The 24248-nt window shown below is 38.7% G+C and overlaps 1 long non-coding RNA gene across 1 annotated transcript; it reads left to right on the top strand.

Moving 5' to 3' along the window:
- Positions 1 to 9437: 9437 nt before the first annotated feature.
- Positions 9438 to 23717, top strand: LOC115426099 (uncharacterized). The gene is made up of 3 exons (XR_003936311.1): positions 9438 to 9448; positions 19365 to 19370; positions 23455 to 23717. It is a non-coding gene; the product is annotated as an uncharacterized LOC115426099 (long non-coding RNA).
- The last annotated feature ends 531 nt before the right edge of the window (positions 23718 to 24248 follow it).

Below are 24248 nucleotides of genomic sequence, written 5' to 3'. Positions count from 1 at the left end.
TGAGTGACTTTTTGATCCTGGATATGATAAAGTAGTCCAGTGAGAGTCATTATAACTATCAAGGGTCAAGATGCTTTCACTTTCACTCATACTAACTCAAATATCTGTGTGAATATTACACCAAGACCCAAGGTAACATGTATCTACACTGTTTTCTTGATTTCACTGACAAAAAATGATACTCTGAGGATGTTTTCACTTCCAGACAGAAAAGAAGGAGAGGACTAGTTGACAGAGATAAAATTGATGGACGGCATGTTAAGTGGATATTTTACCCCAGTGTAACTGTGTCGTGACAGGGAGGATTATAATGTGACATGCAGCTGCTTGGCGGGGCCTAAAGCCATCGACTGACACATGTCGACGATATTTTTAAATATTCTACCAATGGAAGTCAGATAAGTCAGTCAGGATGAGTGAAACAACATGTGTCTGATGTTGTCGGCCATGAATTTTACATGAAACCAGTGCCGGATCTACGTTCGCCTAGAGATGTGTTGTCTAGAGGAGGAAAAGGGCAAAGAGGAGGGTTTACACTGCAGTTCCAGACCCTGTTTTGAGATTAAAGATGGCCAAGCATTTACAGTCCAGGATCCAAAACTTAGATCTGTTGAATCTGTTCCTATTTTTAAGTCTCTTCTTCGATCTCTTCTTACAATAACTTCTAAGTATGTGAGTTTTTCCTAGTTTTTAATGTTATAGCTGTTTCTAGTGTTTAACTTTTGTCATACAGCTATGTTTTTGTATTTTTCCATGAAGTACTTTGCAGCTCCGTTAGTTATTAGTTCTGCAGACATTTAGGTGAAATAAAATCCTTTGACTGTAGCAAGTAAGGCCTAATAATTGCAACTTTGATTGCAAAATAAAAATAAATACATTAAATATGGATGACATAATATCATAAATAAAACCGTGTGAAAGAATATGTTAACAGTTACTATAGATTAGTGTTGAAATCAATGATTAAATATTCTAGTTTACATTTTAGTGGACTTTTATGTACGTCATGTCTGTCCTCTATACCATTTAACCCCTGAGACATAATTTCAATGAAACAGTCTTTGTTCAGTGGTTTTGCTTTACTGTGTGTTTTAGGGTCAAAACAGGGTGACATAACAGAAAAAGACAAAGAGAGGAACTGAAGTTTTACGGGTTTTTACTTAAGTACTAAATGATTTAGGATGTTGAAGATGAACTGTGAACTGGAACACACTGAACAACAACAGGTACTGTATTTGAATTTGGGCCCAGTAGTTTTTGTTTTGGGGTTCTTTTTGTCTAAATCAGTCCAGTTGATTTTTGGCACCTGGTTGAACTCCAAATAACAGTTACACGGTCAAAACTCAGTAAAGACACAGTCAAGAAAAAATAAAGGAAAATCACCACAACACTGCAAACAACAGTAAAAACAAAAAAATGACAAGGAAAACAATGTAAAAAAAAACAACAACAGACAAACCGTTTATTTTTATAGCAGGTTGGTCTCACTCACTGCTCTTTGTTTTGAGCAAATGGTTGAATTTTTATGAATATTTAAAATAAATCATACATTCAAAACGCTCACTACAGAAAGAACATTCTAAAAGGTCATTGTCATTGGTTATTGTGTGTGTGTACGTGTGACTTTAAGTGTGACTTTGTCCTGTCAACACACAGACAACAGATATCTGATTCTGTTTGTGTGTTATGATGTTGGTTTGATCATCGGTATGCCATATTTGGGTGTAACGTGCAGTCAAGTGTCTGATCTCATCTGACCCAGACACAACACAAAGACAACCCCACCTCATCTCACCTCCTGGGCCACCAGAGGTAAAATCAGATGAGACACCGCTGCCAAAGACAACAGGGCTGATGGTCTTGGGTGGCATAAGACGTCTACGTGTGGTCCTGCACAAACACCAGCTTAGTCTGCTCCATAGTCCTGGTCCATACATGGTCCTCACTCAGTTTTCTTCCCGTCTTCCTTTGCATTTTATTCACCCTTCCAGTCCTCATTTCCCCCTTTCTTCATCGTCATCCTCCCTCCTCCCCCTCCTCCTCCTCCTCCTCCTCTCTGCCTGGCGTTAATGTGGGAGTGATTGAGGAGGGCTGTATGAGCAGGCTGACAGAGCTCATCTCTGGCCCATGATGCATTGCTTCCCTGGGCCTCCCCGCTGCCCCATTACACCCTGATTAATTGGCCCTGCTTAAGTCAATAACTCATCCGTTAAAAAACAAAAAGCTCCAGTGGAGAAGAGGAGGCGGAGATGGGGAGAGGCAATGAAGGACACAAGAGGAGCGAGTGAGGGAAAGAGAACAGAGTTGAGAGAAAGAGTGAAAAATGGAAGAAAGATAATGGACTGAAAGAATATAGAAGAAACAGATAAGAAAGGCTTGAATGCACTTAAAAATCTGAGATTTCTCTCCAGTGTTCTAATAATAAATGTGCTGTACGTGTATGCTACAGGGTCAAAATGTACCAAACATCGAAAGAAACTTTGGAAATCACACACTGTTCTCTGGCTTTCTGTCTGACTTTGGGTAATGTTGTGCAGAGTGACATCCCCACAAAAAAAAAAAAGAAGAAAAACAGCGTCAGTCATCGGAGTGGGCAGCAAATTCGATCTTCTCTTTCATTTTGAGGAGGCTGGACTTCGTCTCAAGTTTCTCCCGAAATTATTACTGAGTTAATGTTAGTAGTGATGGATATATTTTTATTGCCAGTGATGATATCCTTAAGCCTGTGTTTGTGTGTAAAATATGGGATCACATTACAATCTGCATTTTCCATATATACAGTCACCACTAGTAGCTGAAAACTTTGGACAAACTGGAGGAGTATTCTAAACTTTTATGTAAATCTTTAATTCTATCATAAAATTATTTCAAAGCTCAATATGTAAGATTTACACATGTACGTATTTACCTGAAGTTTGTATTGAAATCTGCATTGTTTTAGGAGCCCATTATTTATTGACATTGACAAACTCTTAACTTCTAAACAAAAGTATTCTTACTAGTGCTGTCAAACAATTAAACTTTTTAATCACATTAATCACAGGGTTGCTGTGATTAATTTAAATGAATCACGATTAACTATGATTCATTTTTAATTTATATTAAATGCGTTTCATTTTGCATGAGCAAACAGACTCAAGAAAGAAGGGAATATATAGGCTATTCATTCCATCTTGGGCTTTTTTGTCCTCTTATTTCCATCCAGAGGGCCAACTTCCTGTTAAGTGTCTTCCATCTTTATAGGTTGGTTCTGCTGCCTGTCACTACCAGATCAACAGTCTATTTGCATGTGTGCGACGGTAACTCTACTTGGATAAACTGGCCGAAATGCGCTGCTAGACATTCAGAGTCATTCTACGCTGCAGATGAGTTAATTGCGTTAAAATTATTATTCAGATTAATCATGATGATGGATTAATCTGTGTTAACTCTTTAATTTTGACAGCCCTAGTTCTTACCTAAACCCATGATAAGACCCTGTTCACTGAATTCTATGCAGAGGACTTAAATCTACCGGTGCTTTTCCACTGTAGCTCTCAGCTTAACATGCATCAATTTGACTCTTTGAATTTTGACTTTTGTCATTTCCACAACATGACAACAAGGACTCATTCAATTCAATGTAATTCAGTTCAGTTTATTTTATGCCAAATGTAAAAGATGATTACTTCCCAAATTCAGATCAAGGCCTTAAAAACACTTCATGTAGGAGACGTTCAGCAAATCTTGGGAAGGCAACAATGGGGAGGAAAAACTTCTACAGATGGAAAAACCTACCTCTCCTCTGTCCTCTTAGTGGACAGAGGAGAGGGAAAAGAACAGCAGAGAAAAAGAGCGACTATTAGCGCAGACACTGGACGACACTGTCCAGAACCATCAGGAATGAACAGAACTAGAACCAGCCACCACCAGATACTATCTCACACTATTCCTAGTATTCCGTTTGCCGAGGCCCTTAGTGTGCCAAAGCAATATTAAATGTAATGTAAAATCATGTAAATCATTGACTGGTTGCTCCAGAATTGTTGCTGTGTTAGCACATGTGCATCATCATGTTACGAAGTAGCATGTAGCATGTCCAAGCTAGCAGGACAATGTTGAAATGAAAATATTCTCACCTGAAAACTGTTAAAATAATGTTTCATTCTATTCTAAAGTAAAGTTTTAAGTTTCATCCTCCATTGTTTCCGGGGATTGTAGTTGTAGTCGTGCTGAGGATGCTGTCAAAATAGTTTCCCCTGCATCACTATGACAACCAGTCATGCTGAGGGATAACTATACCTGGAGTAGAAATGCGACACAACACCACAGTGACAACCAAGTCAAGTCAGGTTGTGCCAAGTTTAGCTGATTTTGACAGTGGGAAAGTGGCATATCCCTGCCATGTCTCTCTTCTGGTCCTCCACAGTGGCAACAATATCCACCTCCAGCTACTTGTTAACTTAGAAATAGAGTCCATGAATATATAAAAAAAGTCACATAAGCACATGCCAATTTAATGCATTTAACCTTTAACCCTTTCATTGATGAATTATGAGAAACTTAATCAAGATTTTTTTCCTGAGTGTTTTTATTCCTCTTTAGGCATGAAAAAAAGATGATTGATTTTTTTGTGAACCTATTCTTCATGGAGTTACAAAAATGTCCACTGAGCTGGACACCATGTGTTTAACTTTAGAAGCAAAGAAAGATGTATTTACTGACATACTGTGTGAAAACTATGAGATAAAAACATTTTTAATTCTGCTAATCTGATGTTTTCTCCCATTTTAACATACATGCATGGAAATAATACACAAAAAAACCCCCAACTTTTTGTTTAAAAACAAAAAACAAAACTGTTAATTACAGTCTAATAACAATTAGCAATTTTTTCACACTCAAACATGTTTCTGCAGATCAGGTTTGTCTATACCAGCAAAGTTACAGTAATGGTATGCATTGCAGTGTATGGGAAGATGCACAAGTGTGCACTGCGTTGGCTGATATGGAACTAAAACAACAAAATCCATGAGTATACAAGAGAACACCTTTGAACAGCTGACCACGGTATTGGCCACTAAGTATGAAAGGGTTAAAGGAATGATATTTTGCTTTTTTTTTTTTAATGGAATTTTGCATTTTAAAACATTTCCCTGTGGTCTACATAAACTGTAAATGCTATGTTTGGGTCTGAATTCTTCATTAATTCAACTCCACAGGTCCATCTTCAACCCTATTTCTGAGTAATGACACCAGAAAGGTTGTTTTAAGCGCTGGCCCTTTAAATGCAAATGAGCCATTTCATGCCCCACCCCCTCCAGGTTGTTGCCTGTGCTGCTCTGTTCCATTCAACCAACAACTGAACATTTTAGGCAATCGGCTCCATGTTTGGACGTATTTTCAGTATGGACTACAACTGCTGTTGTTGACAAACAATTACGTTGTACTTGGAGAAATGTTCATCAGAAGTCTTGACCTTATATGTGCAAATGTTGTGACTTAACTAGTTGTAGACAAAACAAATTAAACAGGAATTAAAACGAGTTGTAGAAATCCACTTGATTTTTGCCAAAATAAATATAAAGATAGCTTTGCAGCACCTGGAGGGTTCAAATTCAAACTTTTTGAACTATTAGGGTCCAAATACACAAATAAATGAACCAAAGACTAATAAAAGTGGGTTTAGCAAAATATGACCCCTTTAAGGTGTGATTATTTTATTTGGTTTTGTCACTATTGTGTACTTAATTGGATTTCTTGTACTCACCTATATTCAATACTCATTACCTTTAGATTAAAGATTGAATGAATTAAAATGTCAGTTCTGGATTTTCATTCAGTCATAGCAATGATATTAAAAGAGGTAGAAGAATTTCACACTATACTCAACCGGCAACAGATGCTTTATGATGACTACCGTAGTTCAGCTTAAATTGAATATTTGTGAAATCCAACCTCCATTACCTGCTCCTGACTCATCACATTCGGTTAGTGCCGTCCAATACCTTACACTGATTTCCAGTAGCTTCGGTCAGCTCGCTGAACCGTGCCTGAGTTGAACCAGGATGACATGCTAACAGCGGGGGTTTGGTGCACGGCTGGGGTTCTGGTACAGCAAAGAAAGGCCAAAACCTACAAGAACATGTTGTCATATAACCTCCAACAGAAAGTGGATGCATTTAAAAAGTCACAATATTAGCCCCAGGAGTTCTGCTTTGAGCTTTTTCATGGACTAAAAACTATAATAATAGAAAATAAAGCAATTAACTGACATAGGTAGTACTTTAGGTATAGTTTGGTATTTTATATTTCACTGCAGGACCTGTACCAGAGTATGCTGACACTATGAAATTACTACTAATGCTCATGTAAGACATCTCAGTACTTCCTCCACCTTTGCATATACAGTATCTGGTTTATAGTTTACTCTATGCAGAATGAACACACACACATGTCAAGTAGTGTGTCTTAGTGTAAGTGTCACAGTTGTCTGGCTGCTATAACCCTGTCTGCTCTACACAGACCCTCCTCATCCAGCTGCACCACATAGATCACAGTCTTGGAAAGCAGATTACACCTAATCACCACAGACACTTAGATCACCGTTTTGATCAAATAACAGCTCAGCTGTAATGTCAACACACACACACACGCACACACACCTACACACACACACACACACACACACACACACACACACACACACACAGATATCTACTTGCTGAGCGATGGATCTGAGAGCAGAGCCTCTGTTATCTTTGTTATGGTTTGGAGAGCTGACATGTTTGACAGCAGTGAATGTAAGTAGCGGTGTTATGACATGTCTGAGCGACCATGAAAAAGGCCAAATACTGTAGGCCCAGGCCTGGGCCGCTGCCCGCCAGCCCTGACACGGTGAAGATAAGAGTGAATAAACACAATGAACTGCCCTGATCTCCTCCATTGTCTGTGCACTGAAGAGGCTTTTGTTTGGGGACATCTCTGGATTTATTGGCTTGTTAAGTGTGTGCATGCGCTCTTGTATAGAAGTCTTTGAGAGAACCAGCTTGAATTTTTGACCAATGAAGTGAGGACATGACCTACACAGTAAGGAGAGTTTCACCTTTAGATGAACCTTCAAAGTATCGTCTGGGAGTTAAAACTGGGTTAGAATAAGAGGATTATTCAAGAGTAGAAATACTACAGTGTACTCTTTTACAAATAGTCAGTCTGATAAAAGTACATAATTGTATTAGCACAAAGTTCTCATACTGTAGATTAGATATTGTAGAGGGGTTCTATTACTGTATGTCACAATTTTGTTGAATTTTCAATTGAACTTTATTTCTGTATAACACACATATTTATATCCTTTATGCAATGGCAGAATTGAATAGACTGTTTTATGTAGTGCAAGCAATGAAATTTGCACACCAATATATATAGATTTTTGTCAAATTAAACCTATGTAATAGGCAGCATAATGTCCAGTGAGCAAAATAACCTTTGACAGAGTTTGGCATTGAGGTATTGCACCACCCATTATTTTGCAGCTTCACTTTTTCCTCGAATAACATATTATTGTGTTTTTATGCAAGTTTTAATGTTGGAGTGTGTCAGTGTAGACCCGATTATTGATATCATCTGTAATACTGTGTAGTTTACAGGTGCAATGCTACATCACATCATATCTTTCATGCAAAACTAACTAAATCCACTAAATGTAGTGGAGTAAACAGCACTGAAATGGAGCTGAGTTTAAGTCTAAAGTAGCATTAAATAGATTTATGTTTAGTTTGTAAAATCATACTTAAAATCATACTTACTTGCAGGACTTGAGTAAACACAGATTTAGGTTTAGTTTACTTTTAGGCATCTAGGGTAAAAATTGGGAAGGGGATAGTGAAGGCATCGTGCCAATGCTGTCCTCACAATTAAATATTTAGTGCAGACATGCATGTGCGTTCATTTTTCTGTGTTGAAATAAGAAAAGATGCTGAAAGAAGGAAACAGACGACTGAGCAAGTAAGTTGGTCATCTTTCCATCTCTCCACATACAATCATCACCATCTTTTAATCTTCACCCTCCAGCAGATAACACAGACAGCCTGGCTCCTTCCTGCTCAGCTCACAGATATGGCCTATATCACTCTCTTTTACACACACACACACACACACATATGCACACACATGCACACACAGCCAGGGCAGAGCTGTCACAGCACACATATGAGCCTCGCCTGGCCTCTGAGGAAACACGGCCCAGCTCCAGTCATAAATAATAATGGGATTGGCTACATGACATGTTGAGTGATGGGGCCCCTCTCAGAACTCATTTACATGGCTTTGTGTAGCAATCATCGACCCCCTAATGTAGCGCTAAGCAAATGAGCCTTTTGGAATATTGTGCAATTTATCGCAAGTCAACTGGCACCAGGCGAGTGCTCTATAAATCACGCTCGAACACATGCCCCCAATGACAGCTAAATCAACATGGAGTAATTGCTTTGAAATGTGGAGGAAGCGAGCAGGCAGGCTGGACAAAGCGGTGTGGTTATGGGGGGGAATGTGTTGCTAACCTCACTGTGACTCTGGAAGTGTAACATGCAGATGTTTGGGAGACTTGTATAAATCTCACAGGACAGCAAATAGGTGAAAATGTCTGACCCAATTGAGTAGAAAGATGTTGAGTGCTCCGAGTGACCAGCAGAGGGGGTGACAGCCGACAGGGAGAACGTACGAGCAGACACTCACACACAAACACCAGCAGCAGCAAAAGGCTCGTGGATCATTCAGTGAATGGCCGTCAGCTGCTGTGAATGAGTAACTGAATTCTTTGTGTGTCTGTATTTGTGTGTGTGGCTGGTTCAGGCTGTCAGCACCTAGAGGTACTGCTGTGTATGTGTGTGGGTGTGTGTTTTTGAGAGTGTGTGTGTGTGTGTGTATGTGTGTGAGAGAGAGAGTGTGAGTGAACAAACACAATCCTGTCCATCAGTGTCCATTACCCTGACAGCAAGTGAGATTAATGACCACAGGGTCAAAGAGAGACACACAACCCCACCTCATGTGAACAGAAACACATGATCACAAACACACATACACACTGGAAGAAAAAAATAAATAAAGAATATATACCATTTAAAGCTCTGGAGGAGGTTCAAGGGCTGGAAAGTAAGTTGAAAAGTTGAAGCCCACAGTTATTTATAGCTATAAAGAGTATTAAATGTTGACGTCCCTGAAGCACCACTTATACAAGATTGTTTTAATTCACTCGTGATTTTTGGCCGTCCACATGAATGCAGATATTTTGCAAAACTGATCATTTTCTCTAAATTTGTGCCCCTCATCTACATGTAAACATTGTTTTGGGTCACAAAAACTCAGATGTTTTAAACTAAGGTTTGTGTGCATCTGTATGGACAGGAAAAATGGCGAAATTGGAGATTACCATCAGAGGCTGTTTTACACACGTCTGTTATTGCTCTATGTAATGAAGCTGCACCTGAAACATCAAATCCAGGTGTATAAATCAGGGTATGACCTGCAGTAAATTGAGGTTAACATGGATATTTTAGGAGGTGGACTGGACCAGCATTATGGACAAATCCACATGATATACACTTCCAAAACCACAACCAACACTTAACCCTTTATTGGGCAAGTGACTATTTTTGGTCATTTCCACACATATTACAAGACAGCGGCAGCATCAGTTACAGTGAGTGAAAGTGAGTCGACACTCTCAGGTCCAGTGTGGTCTACAGGGTCTGTAAGGTCCACCTCTGCATGAACAGTGAGTGTATCTGCTTTGTTAGGTACCATGAAGTAATGGTACTAATGTAAGGAATGATGTTCAAAGGGATAATGTGGATGTGGACAGGGGTCTGGATCAGCACTTATGTTGGTCTAATGTTCTAAAAGTGATGTTCTAATGTTCTAAAATACATGTTCCTTTCACATTAAATATGTTTTTCTTGCATTTTTATATTTACTTCTTGTATTTATAATCTTTTTTTTTTTTTTTTTTTGCCACTTATGGGTAAGGAACCAAATATGGTAACTTGATTTTCTACATAATGAAATTTTTTGAAACATTTCACAAAAATAATGACGTTTTTCTAGGAGTGCCCTATAAAGGATTGACATAACTGAAGTTTATAACTGAACATGTTGTTTCTGTTTCACCTTCAGGACAGATTAAATCCTCTGCGTTTGCTACGTCCACAACGTCCACAGTTTAGGTTCAGCAGAAACAAAGGTTTATTTGAATGTCTGTACCAGTTTGTAGTTGTTTTTGCAATGTTGTGTGGACTGAGATATTTTGCAAGACATAGGAAGAAAATACCCATATGTGGACAGGGTATTTGTATGTGAAAAACATACTTTTACATGCACCATTCCATGTCCTCTGGCTGTGAATTGGATGCTGGCTCTGGTTGTAAAAGTCCAGAAAGCTGCTACATGGATCCATCTTTCAAGAGTTTCTTACTAGTGGTATTTGACACCAGAGAGGCTGTTCCTTTCATATAATTGCACATGGTTTCAAATCTTCAGCCTTTCATTATCTTCTCTTGGAGACCTAAGTAAAGTTCACCTTTTTTGTCCCCATAGGGAAATTTATTCTTTGTATTTAACCAGTGGGTTGCCACTCAGTGGCATCTGGGGACCAACTTGAAACGGTACCTTGGTTAAGGGCATCGATGGGTGAAGGAACTTAGAATATATTTTCCATGCAAATTTCACATAGAAAGGCTGACCACAAATCCAAACCAGACCTTTCTACATCTATAGTGCAAACTTCGGAGCTGCTGCATCACATTGTGGAGATAGGTCACTGCTATTCTGGAAGAAAGTCCCGCCCCTTCCTGTTGTGCCCCATTGGACCTTATTTAGGCAAGAAAATGTACTAGCATCGATGGTGAGAGCCAAGTAGTTTTTCATCCTGTTATACCATCACTGACGTATAGAATATTTTTCAGCTTAAAAGACACAACTTGAGTAAAAAGGCAAATGCATACATATTAAGATTATACACCCAAAGATAGCTGGAGACGTCATCATCCATGACCTGCTCAGAGTTGCTGTAGATGTCTCTGCAGCTTCAATGTTACTAATCTTGTCGCAATTTCAACTCTTTCACCACATTTCACATCATTCTTCTATCATGTAAGACAAGACATACAGTCCACTGGGCTGTTCTGTTCTTTACCACATACTGTGACTTTCTTGACATGTATCTTATATGTAGTAGAAAGCAATTATTCATTTCTTGCCATCAACCACCTTCATATCTTTTCCAAAGTAAGGTAATCTAAGGTACAACTGGGAGGGGTGGTTTGTTTCTCTGTACTGGGAAAAAGGTTTTTGGCTTGTTTTTATGTCCTTAAATCATACACATTTGTCTCTGGGGGCGCAGATCAGTGATGGGATCTTGGCAAAATCGTATCAGGAGAGAACTTTTTTTGATTGAACATTTGCACGTGAAGAAATTAGTTATGGTATTTGAAAGACTAAATGTGTGCAAAAGACAGCACTTTGAAGATTTATGTTTATACCGAATGTTGAGCTTTAAATATGTAAGATAGAGGAAAGGTGGAACATTTGTAATACAGAATACTGTTAATATTCCATGATTTGGGAAATCAGTTTGTATACTTCTTTTAAACACGTTTACTTGTCTGAATACTGAACAATTGCTTTTCTATGAAGTGACAAACTTAGAACACATTTTTTTCTGACTTACATGGACTTCAATGGCCACTTGGTACCAACAGAACAGCTAAGGTGATTTAACTAATCAACATTTGACCTGGTATCAACATTTAACAATGAACATGTTAATGAATAGCAAGAAAACATGTAGCTATACCATCATTTCAGATCTGTTGATGTCCTGATGATGATGATAAGTGTTGAATTTATCAGGGTAGAGCTGAGTGGCACTGTGTCGTCTGTTTCACTTTACACATGAATCGGATCAGTTGTCTTAGAATAAAACCATGAGATTAGCACAGCTTTGAGTTTTTAGATGCATGATGACCTGACTTATTTGTAGAACAATGAAACACTAATAAAAATGAAGCTGTAAAAGTACAATTTATTACATCAATTCATAATATATATGTATGTATATTGCCTAAAATTTAGATGTCATTGTACAGACCAATGACTCCTTGGTCAGCTGTGGTCAAAGGAAGTCACTTTGAACAAAAAGCCTTAAAGTCTCTGTTATTAATGACACAGGCCGCTCAGCAATCTTAATTCCATTTGCATAATGAGCCGGAGCTGATAAGCCACTCATCAGAGCTAATGGAGTGGCTTTCATTAATTAAAACATCTCATTCCCACTGCTGCCTTCATTACTACGCCAGATGGTTGTCATTACACCACTGTTTGTCAGTCAAAGACTTGACACTACGCCATAAAGGGTTAGTTAATATTACTAACACAGCGGTGGAAGGAGTTGATGTGTGAATTAGTTTTGGGACATTGTCCCCTGCAGCACAGTTAGATTAGATGAGACTTAAAGTTTGCTGGATGTCCTGGTGGCTCAGACCACCACTCTTTACTGACAAGCTGACTTCTTTTTACATGTTGGAAACTTGGATAACATGAATATATTCATAAATCTGGTAGTGCATGTGTGTGATATTTAATAATATTTCTCTAATGGTGAATCATTAAAGCTTCAAGTCTGAGCTCACAATTTGGCATGTAGAACAGACATGATAGATGACTAACATGGCACAGAGGAGTAAGGTCAAATAGGAACACATGAGATTAAGGCTGTGATATGGGCAAAAAAATGAAACCATGATTTTTTAATGTGTTAGGGATAATTAACACATTTTACTAGATTTTTTCAGTCAACGCTTGTGTAGAGTCTTATTACTCCAATGTGCAAATTACCAACGAAACTTTATGAGGCCTTTCCCTGTGAGGTCCAATTTCCCTTTTTTATCTGTTTTATCATGTCACATCATTTTTACCCCGTCCCCCGAAGGGGAGGCAAGGGGTATTGTTTTTGGTTTGGTTTGTTTGTTTGTTGATACTCTAGCAACAAAGCGATTGGTTGAATTCATACCAAATTGGGTTTATAGACTGCAAGTGACCCAGAGTAGATCTGATTACATTTTGGGAAAAGTAGGTAAAAGTTCCAATGTTTTTATGAATTGCTTTTTTTTTTTTTCCCATTTTCTTATAATGGGCAAAATTTCAAATGTCTATAAAAACATCAATTTTATTTCACTTTACTTCAGACTTGGCACATATATAGAGGCAGTTGATATGCTGACATCATCACATGCATAGACATGATGACATCAGCTGGATCGATGCCAAAATAAGCTACAATACATGCGAGGGGTGGGGTTTGTTGTGCCAGGCACCCCTTGTATTATCCTCTGTGTTTTGCTTTTTCTTTTTTTTTTTTTAGTGAAAATCAGGCATTTTCCTGTATTTAATTCACTGATCATGTAGATGTTCGTAAAAGCTCAGATTAAAGTTGAGGGTTATTATATCAAAAACAGAGAAAACTGAAAAAAAAGTGACTTTTTCAATAATTATAATCAATAACTGAACATAAACCAAGCGTGTCCATCTTCTGTCATTGATCCAACTCCATGGGTTTTACTGGTGAATCAATGTTGTAAAAGATGACAGTGTTTCCATGGTAACTACAGAACCTCTAATGTCCAAATGGGTCATCTCTGATGACCATGAAAAGATGACAAACTGTAATTTATACCAATTATTTTACATGTATTAATAGAACTAGTTAATCAACGGTTATTAAACATTTTACATCAGTGGTTGCCTTTGGTCACAGGTGGCTGTTTGGGTCTTTATAGGTTAAAGAACTATATTAAGATGCTCAAAAAGCCTTGCCCTTCCTCTGAACCCTGAACGCCACCTGGGTCGATCTGACCTGAGCTAGACCTTTCTTGTCGAACATGAAGGTGTGTTATATAAAAGTACACAGAAAAGAACGCACTACTGTTTAAAACAGAGTTACAAAATGAACCAATGAGCTTTACATAGGCAGAGTTTCAAAACCAATGTTGCTCTCTGTCAGGCAATGTACACTTAGTGGCATTAAGATTCAGTGTGTGGTTGTAGTCAGTTTAATATTAGAAGCGGCTGAGGGTGGTAGGACATCCATGAATTGGATTGTGCTATTTTCCTCTCATCTAGTTAGATTAGATATGAAGGTTGTGGTTTTGGTGTCCAGGTTCAGCTAGGGTTTATACTGTGTATGACATACAATAGTGACATTTTGTGTTTATGTCCAGGTTACACTTCATTTCCTCTCTGTCTGTCATCCACTTTGCTGTTCCTCTTTAGTATATTAAGTCTCACAAATGAGGGAGACATGCCAGCTGAATCTGAAGTGTGTTTCGGCCAAAAGCAGTGAAGCCTGGGTTTTCCACTGCTATGTCGTCACACAAATCTTTGATGCGTTTTATGCTCTGTGCTGTGATCTGAGGGCACTGATTGTCTCCAGAAACTAATTCCCATTGCATTAGCAGTGAAGAAAGGTTGAAATATTTGAATTAGAGACTAGATCTGTTACCACCGAATTCAAGACTACTAAATAAGGGCCAGACAAATCTACTTGAAATTACTGACCGCGTTCATCATGTTTATTTGTTGTGACATGTGGCTTAAATATTAAAGGTCAGTCCAAGCTGATGCATATGGATATTATTTTAAAAAAGTAAAAAAAAAAAAAGTCAATATTTTGTAAAGTTGTTCTAAACTGGCATGTACACTGATCAGTCATAACATTCTTACCAATGACAGGAGAAGTGGTGATAATATTGATCATTTCACTATAATGATACCATTCACTGGGTTGGATTTATTAGGCAACAAGAAAACATTTTGTTCTTGAAGATGATGTGTTGGAAGCAGTAAAATGATCAACATAAGGAACAGAGTGACTTTGACCAGTTCCATATTGTAACAGTGATGACTGGGTCAGAGCATCTCCACAACTGCAGGTCTTGTTGGGTGTTCCTGGTCTGCAGTGGTTAGTACTGGAAAAAAAATAAGAAATAGACGAGGGACGGTCATCCCAATCCCAATTAATTAAATATGAATTGTGTTGTTACCTAAGAATGAGCTGTTTGTATCCGGAGAAGATGCAGATCCTGTTCACTAACTGTGTTTTACAGTAGCTCAGAAAGAACTTCTACTTTTTGTGGTGGCATCTAGGTGCATCATCCCCAGTGGTGTAGTGGTCCCTGGAGAAGTGGGTATACTCTCAATTTTTGCCCTTTTTTTTTTTTTTAAGTCATCCAGAAAAATGCCATTTTAGAAACAGTGACATGTAAGACTACTATTTAGTTTACCCAAAAATCTGTCAGTAGTAGTAGTACTATTTTAAAATTATCATGACTTGATCAGAAGCAGTTTGTAGGTATTACTGGTCACACAAACAGCTGCATGAATGTAAATGTATTCAACATGAGGCAAACAAAGGATAATGTTAACCTTTCTTAACGTTAGCCTTTTCATAATGTTAGCCTACTCGCATAGTTGAACTATTGGTGACAAAATCTCTTCTCTAAATGTACAGTCATATGGGCAGTTGTTTAAAATAGTGACTCATTCTGAAGCCACCTTAAAACTTACCTCAGAATTATGTATTCCATGAAAGTAAGTTCTCTGGATATGTGTCACTCATTTGAAAGATGTTTATTCTGCCTTTCTTGTTCGCATTTCCAATAATCGCGGATCTTTCAATGAGATGTGCAGTGACCTGTCAATCATCTGGGATGGCACTGGCACCTGAGGTGTCCAGTCAGGTTCCAGAGGTGGTCAGCGCTAGGCAGAGCCCTGGCTCTGGCGCTAAGTTAGCAATATTTTCCTTGGCATGACCCGCCCTACTCTGCCTCCGATTGGCTCATCAGTGCCTAAAGTTAACCAATCTAATCAGTGAAGGCAGTGAGTACTAGCCAATTAGAGGCAGAGTAGGGCGGGTCATGGCTTCACTCTCCCAGGAGAAAACATGGGCAATTGGGCTCCCAGATACTACTTAATGGTGCGGATCAGGGGGATTTAGAAGTGGGTATACACAATGCTGACTAAAAAATAAGTAGGCATACTCCGTATACCGCCGTATACCCTGGACTGCACCACTGATCATCACCATCTATGTTTGAATGTGGAATGGTTATATTCCACATAACACTGGCTCTAATGAAGGTTTTTGTGTTTTTCGTGCTGCCATCAAGGAGGTTGAGGCAGGATTTTTCCGTTTGTGATCTACAACTTCACTTCTAGATACCACTGAAGATCACACAATGAACCTTTAACACATATTAAACATCCGTATTACTAAAACTGATAAGAAACACAGCAAAACCTGACTTTTCTGCAGTTCTAAGTGTCCTCACATCAGTTTTCCAGGCAGCTCCGTTATTGTTGAAGGCTGATGCTTTTTGTACCGCAGGGGATTATTTTTTCATTGCAGTACCATAAGTGTCCTCTGGAGGAACTGGCAGCAAGGTTGAGTGGCATCCGGCTCTCAGTAATAAATCAATGTGCCTCACTGCATGTAACCAGCGCATCTGAAAGTGAACTTCTCCCAGCATGCAATGGTAGAAAGACAGTTAATGAAAGCTGTGTGTCGTCTGCCTGCAGGCACTTCACCCTGCAACTCTTTAGAGACTCTTCAGTTCTTGCCTGTAGGGCCTAAAAAGAAGCACAGAGGCAGTAAGGTGTGTGTGTTGAAGAGAGAGAGAGAGAGAGAGAGAGAGATCTGGCTGTGGGGCAAGTTAGATTGGGACAACATTATCTTCTCAGCGTCACTTGGTAATTGTGCCTCGTTCTGTTCAATCTAACTGTCCATTCCACTTAGCCTCTCTCTGACCACACACACCCCACATATAGGGCAGACAGACGCACTTACACACACTTATGCACACAGACAGACTAGTTAAATTTACATATTTGATGTCCACAGGACCAATCACTCACATTTACACACAAATGAATGAATATACATGGAATCCACATTACGCACACCTTCATACACACAGCTTCCTCTCAGGCTAAGTGGATTTGCTTCTCTCTGTAGCCCTTTCCCCTACACACACACACACACACACACACACACATTGGAGCCCGTCACCATGCCCCAGACCACTGCACTGCTCTCTAGCTCACTGCTCTGAGGACGAGGGGCTCCAATTAGCCGGCGCTGGGGCTCTGCTCGCTCTCTCGCTCCCTCCCTCCAATCGCCCGACTCTGCTGTCACAGCTAATCGAGCCGCTACCACCTCCCACTGCCACAGACAGGCCTTGTCACTGCTGCTCGGCAAAGGTCAGAGCCTGGCAATTAAAGCTACCCACTGGGGGTGTGGATGAGGGGGAGAGCGGAGAATGGGGACAGTAGCTGCAGTGCACTAACCTCTCATCATGATAACTAACAGGATTAGCTGTGGGGTGCTGAGAGCTTGACATGCACACGCATACACACATGGACATGCAACCAAACACATGCAAACACATGCAGCTGCTCTGTGGGACGGCTACAAAACGAAGTTACTCCAGTCTGGAAATTTTGATTAGTTTTATTTGTGTTTTAGGTTGTTTTTTCATTTCAGTTCAGTTTCACAAAAGTACAAGGTTTTTACTGTGAAGATGTGATTAGTTTTTTAAAATTCCAGGTTTGAGTGATTAATAAAGAAAAAATAAGTCAAAAATATTGGTTGTCCATGAAATCCTGAGGAATCTAGCTAGGTCTACTTCTAAACACTGCCTGTACATTACAATACATTCACTTTATAAGTTCTTTCTAGTGGAAGATTTTTAAATCTATTGTATGAATGTGCATAAACCAATGTATAAGCCTATGTATTACACTTTATCGTATACACTTAAAACATCAACTAACCAACACTTTTTTTATTTGTTTTCCAGTTCATCTTATTTAAGCATGAAAGTTGTAGCACATTTAAACTCTGTGGAAGATCATTTCTAAAAAAAAACAAAAAACAAAAAAAAAAGTAAACCAATGAAATTAGTGTCTGTGTTCTTTAAATGTTATATGTTCCTTTTACTCTTGCATTGGCTTTCAAAATCAGAGTAAACCGCAAATTGTTCCCTACTGGAAAAAAAAAATATAACTAATGCTCCGTCTAGGCACTTTATGAGCATCATGCTAGAAAGTGGTGAAAACTAGCCTGTGCACCTGGGCGTTTCATCCCTGTTCCTGCCAGTCACAGCTGGAGCCAATAAACGTCTGTCATGTGTCATTCGTCATTTCAGTTGCACCCTTTCACATTGACAACAAAAGTCAGATATTTGTGACTTTTTCTTTTTTGTAAAAGGGGTTATTAGTCTGTTTTTCAGCTAATATAAGGAAAGCCTGGACTTGTAGGAACTGAAATATACATTAACCCATAAAGACCCAAATATCCACCAACGACCTAAAGCATCCACTGATCTAAAATGTTTAATAACTTTAGACTCACTAATCCTATCAATACATGTAAATAACTGGTGTAAAATGCAGTTTGTCATCTTTTCATGGTCATCAGATATGACCCATCTGGACGTTCAGAGGCTTCATAATGAACATGGAAACACCATCATCTTCTACAACACTGATTCACCAGTAAAACCTATGGAGTTGGATCAATGACAGTGGATGGAGACACTGGGTTTATGTTCAGTTAATGATAGATTTGACTGAAAATGTCCATTTTTCTTCAGTTTTCTCTGTTTTTGATATAACAACCCTCTAATGTAATCTCAGTGTGATGATTAAAGTACATGATCAGTGAATTAAACATAGGAAATTACTTGATTTTCAGTGAAAAAAATGCAAAATACAGAGGATAGTATTATAATAAATGGTGATAAATCACTTAAGGTTAAATGTAGAGAAAAAATGTAATTGGTCACTGCCATAAAATTAGTGCTGGGTCTTTATGGGTTAATTTACAAAATCATTGTTTATTAAGAAATTGAAGCAAAAAAATCAAATAACCATGCATTTAGTTTTGATGGTTATTTTTAGTTTCATTGTGTTTTAATTCATTTTGCATTAATATACCTTTATAGCAGGGGTCTCAAACTCATTTTCTTACAGGGGCCACATTCAGCCCGATTTGATCTCCAGTGGGCCGGACCAGTAAAATAATAGCATAATAACCTATAAATAGTAACAACTCCAAATTTTCGGTTTTTAGTGCAAAAAACCCCCATTAAATTATGAAAGTACTTACTTTTATAAACTATCCAAACAAAAAAAAATGTAAATAACCTGAAAAAACTGAAGTTTCTTAAGAAAAATAAGTACAATTTTAACAATATTACGCTTTCAACTTATCATTTCTACATGTGTATTATGTATCAGATCTACAAAGAGACTACACACTTCATAACAGACAGAAAATAGTTAAAATTGTGCTTAATTTTCTTTAGACCTTTCAGGTTGTTCATATTTGTTCAGATTATTCACATTTTACTGTTCCAGGATAGTTTGTACATGTAAATATTTTCATAATTTAATGTTATTTTTTGTACTAAAACAAACACAAAAATTTGAAGTTGTCATTATTTATAGGCATAGTATAATATAATTTTTTTCACATCAAACCAAGAAGAAAATATGGAGTCATTATTTTTCATACGTCATTCTGCTGTTATTATTTGAGTGTAGATCATATCGGTCTGTATGCGGAACCTGAACTAAAATGAGTTTGACAGCCTCGACTGTGGAATTTTTGCACTTTGCAAATTCATCCCACGGGCTGGATTGGAACCTTTGGCGGGCTGCATTTGACCCCCGGGCCACATGTTTGAGACCCCTGCTTTATAGTATGTGCACCTGAGGTCAGAGGTCAGTGCACGTAAACTGGCACATGCACATCAACACACACACTTTTCTTCCCTGTAGTGAGATGCAAACTTTCTCATCACCATGACAGAGCAGACCCTGTCTCATTTCTCTGCTTAACAGTCTGCCAGCTTCTGTCCTTGTGCTCCTCACCTCCCCTCCTCCCCTTCCCCCTCTTCCCGCCTCTCTCCTCCCCCTTCTCCTCTCCCTCCTCACCCCCACCGCTCCCTTCAGCGCTCCTTCACTTCCAGCTAGACTAATCTGTGCCATCGGCCCCTCCTCTGCCATCCGTCAGAGCCCTCACATTGTTTTGACGTCTAGTTAATTCTGGCCCCGATGATTTATCAAACTCTTATTACGGCCCGCTGAAAGCCTCATTTATTGTCCTGATGTATGGTAATGATAGCCCCGCGCCACCGCCTGCCCTGAATCTTAACCAACGCACTTTTGTCCTCTCTTCTCGTCTCTTCCTCTCTCTCTGGATCTGGCTTTCTCTCCCTGCATTTATATATCGCTCCTCTTCTGTTGTCTTATCCTCAGTGGCTTTTGCTTCATTTTCTGTTTTGGCCCTAAAGTCTCTTTTTTTTTTTGTGCTACCGTCTCCCTCTTGCTCCCTCACTTCATCTCCTTTTTCTTTTTTTTTTCTAACTTTGGTCAGCTATTGTTTTCACTTCTAAGCTATTTCATCAACGCCTCTTTTAATCCCCCTGTGATACTGAGAAGTCGGTCATCTCCTGTTCCGTCTCATTCCACCTGTCTGTCCTGTTTTGAAATGAAAAGCCTTGATACTGCATGGGACAATATTGGAATTCAGCCAGACGCTAAATATCACTGTCACGGGCCTTTTCTCAACCTGATATGGATGCCCCGCATCAGACGACACACACATCATACCCGCGGCCATTGAAAAACGTCACTCTGCTACCCTGAGAATAGGCATTTTACTCCTGCAGCAGATCATCAAATATCGCAGATCTAGAATTACCCCCGCGGCCCTGACACAAAAACAAAACACTTCTGCTGAATAATTCAGACTGCGGCAGGATCTTAGGGGCATTAGCCGTCGATGGAGTGCAATAAAAGCTGGTGAGAAATCAATGGAGCGAGACTATATCCATTGTCCACAAAGCAAGATCCATTCCTAATGTGTCTGCAGCCATTTAAGTTGAAAGCTTAGTATTCTTTTCGCTGATGCTTGATGTCTTCCTCTGTGATGCTTCAGATACAAGTTTGTATTACAAGTCGTGTTTTGCTTTGTCTTTTTATTCTTGTATCAAATGCCCATATTGTAATAGAGGATTTGTCAGTGTTTGAATCATAACATTAGTGCAAGAATTTGATGTAAATGCTGACTGGAAGATAAAACACAACACACTGTTTTAAAGCCAGACTCTTATCTTGAAAAACAACAACAACAACAACAACAAAACAGCACATTTCCCTCAAATGCAACAAAAGTTACATTCAATTCAACACACTCTGAGTTCATACATTTCCCTGTGACCAGTAGCTAAATGAGCAATGTTGGCAAAGACTAATCATCAATATTGACTGACAGGTTTTTTTTTTTGTTTTTTTAAATTGCATTCTTGATTCTGTTTGCACATTGACAACAATTTATGGATTTTTGCAGGTGCACTGGAAAAGTCATTGTATATGTCTGTATACAAAGTCTTAAATAATAGTCATAATGCTGAATTTCCTAGTACCATACCACACCATACCATACCATACCATACCATACCATACCATACCATACCATACCAACTTTATTTATAAAGCACTTTAAGAACTTTACAGTTAGCCATAGTGCCGTACACAAATCATAAAACGGGAATAAATGAGTAAAAACAGTGATAACACAGGGTGCAAAGCGGGCTAAGAACAACAAAATACAACCATCATAAAAACAAAGACAAACAAAAATCTGGTAAAAACAATATAGGAAATCTAAAAAAACACAACAACCCCCCCATCTCACTCTCTGATTTAAAGCCAATGAGAAAAAGTGCATTTTTAGACGTGATTTAAAGACAGGCAGAGACTGAGCCTGCCTAAATAGTCATTTCAAAGGTGCAAACATAAGAAACCGTATTTATGTTTATCTACACAAAATGCTAAGTTTTTTTTCTCTCATTCTGTAAAATTCTGTGAATAATGTCTTATTCATTCTTTCATTTCATTCTTATTGAAAATGTCTGCAGTGTGATATTTGCACACATGCAAAACCTGTTGATACAAAACTCTGTCATAGTATTTCAAAGTTGCTGGTTTTTCTTTCAGGTTCTCTCTTTCACAGAAATCTGAGCTTATCTTGTCTTGTCTTGGCATCTCTCGTCCAGCCTTGTAAACTGTTGGCTGGTTGGTTTGAGAACGTGCTCCTGAAACCTGAATATAGACATGTTATTCCTGGATGTGTGTATGATTTCAGGGGGTCTAATTACAGAAATTGAATATAATGACTTAATAATAATGTTTTGATTAGTACATAATGACACAACAATGTGAATCATTGCTTGTTCATTACTGTAGACCTCATAGTTCACCAAATCACTCCATTAGCTCAGAGGGACTGTTTTTTTAAATACATTTTATAGCTGGTGGTATTAGTCTTTAAGTGTATTATGGGCTTACGCATATTACTGTCACCTGCCATGTTACATTTTGTTTTTGCAGAGGATGTAGTGGTTATTTTGTTGGCTTCAATCTGCAGCTTCACCACTTTGATCACTGTTATTTATTTATTTATTTATTTATTAGTTTGGAACAGCAATTTATATTACAGAGCATTACATGTATAATATCAAGAGCAGTTTTGGACCCACTGCCATGCACATATTCTATAAATTTCAATAACTATATACACATTGGGAGAGAAAACGTGTACAAACTGACAAAAAAAAGTCAGGGAGAAGGGATTAGATGAGGATAGAAACTATGATAAATGTAGAAACAATGAGAGTAAGGTAAAGTCAAAGTTACAGTTCAGGCTTCCACAAAATCTGGTTGTAAAGGCTCAATATACTTGATCCATTTGGTTCAGAGTTAGAAGAAAAAAAAACTGTTTTCTTAAGATGAAGAGAAAAAGTAATCCGTTCCATTAAACTAATGTTATTCACTATATCGCTCCACTGCTGTATGACAGGGGGGTTCAGGAAGCAACCATCGTCTTGTGTGTGCTTTTTGCCGGTGACTATCAAAATATTAAACAAATATTCATCAAATCACCCTCTGCTAAAATCAGCATTCCCTAGAAATAATGTGGGGAATTGCAAGGGTAAGTCAAATTTAAATAAGTTTTTTAAAGCTTTATTAACCTCTGTCCAGAAGGGTCGAATCACTGGGCATTCCCTAAATATATGCCAGTGGTTTGCTTCCAGAGATCCATTTGATCACTGTTTAATGAGAAAATCTAACACTTAGAATAAAGTCTACTTCAGAATGGAAAGTGCTGTTTACATGACTCATTACAAAGCCTGAATATTAAAGTGACCTATCATTCCCAGTGGTTCAATTGGCTTTTGTGAGGAGGGGGAACCTTTACATAACCCATGGTCAAATGGTCATCTTATTTCACAAGCATCTACATTATATTACCCTCACATTGTCCACAATTTAAAAACAGCTCACAAGCCGAATAAGTGTGGGTAACCCTGCTGTAGGCCCTAGAATTCTAAGATCCGTTTAGAATAGATCATGGTTTAGATGAGTGGTGCACTGATGTTGACATACTGAGATACTAGAATCATAGAATGTGTTATGACGCAATGTCTGATAATCCCATGTAGCAGATTTAGGTGTGTCTTTGGGTCGTCTTGCTCTTATTCAACTTCATAGTTTATTTCATTTATCAGGAGATGAAACTGAATCACAGAAATAGTAGAGGGTTGTTTTACAATGAGGGAGGTGGAATTGAGCTCTGATGTGCTCCGGCCTAATTTTGTCACATCTGCTCCCAGACGTTAGTCTGGTTTTGTCTGTCTTGTCTGTCGTTTCCTGTTTTATTTTGTTAAGTCCTCCACATGTGTCATGTCTGGTGTCTTTGCTTCCTGTTTCTAATTTGTCCCACCTGTGTGATTACCTGTCCCCGCCCTGATTTGTTCCACCTGTGTTTCATTGTCTTCCCTCCCTCTTGTGTATTTAAGCCCTGTGTTTCCTCTTGTCCTGTGCCAGTTCGTAATCTCCTTCGTGTGTTACTTACCAGCGTTTTTTGGATCATGTCTGTCTGTTTGCCTGTTTTTGATCCGGATTGCCTTCTCTGACTTCTGCCCTTTTGCCTGACCCTTGTCTGTGCCTCTGCCTCCGCCTCCAACGATTCAACGTGTGTTCGACCTTTTCGCCTGCTTTACCGGTACGTGAGCTAGCCTGTTCCCTATGTCCTGTTGCCCTTCCGTCTGCCTTTCTGTGTATGACCTAGTTCTGTTACTGACTTCCTT

This window comes from Sphaeramia orbicularis, chromosome 9 (genome assembly GCF_902148855.1).
Source record: "Sphaeramia orbicularis chromosome 9, fSphaOr1.1, whole genome shotgun sequence".
Classification (NCBI taxonomy): domain Eukaryota; kingdom Metazoa; phylum Chordata; class Actinopteri; order Kurtiformes; family Apogonidae; genus Sphaeramia; species Sphaeramia orbicularis.
This window is presented reverse-complemented; position numbering and strand designations above follow the sequence as displayed.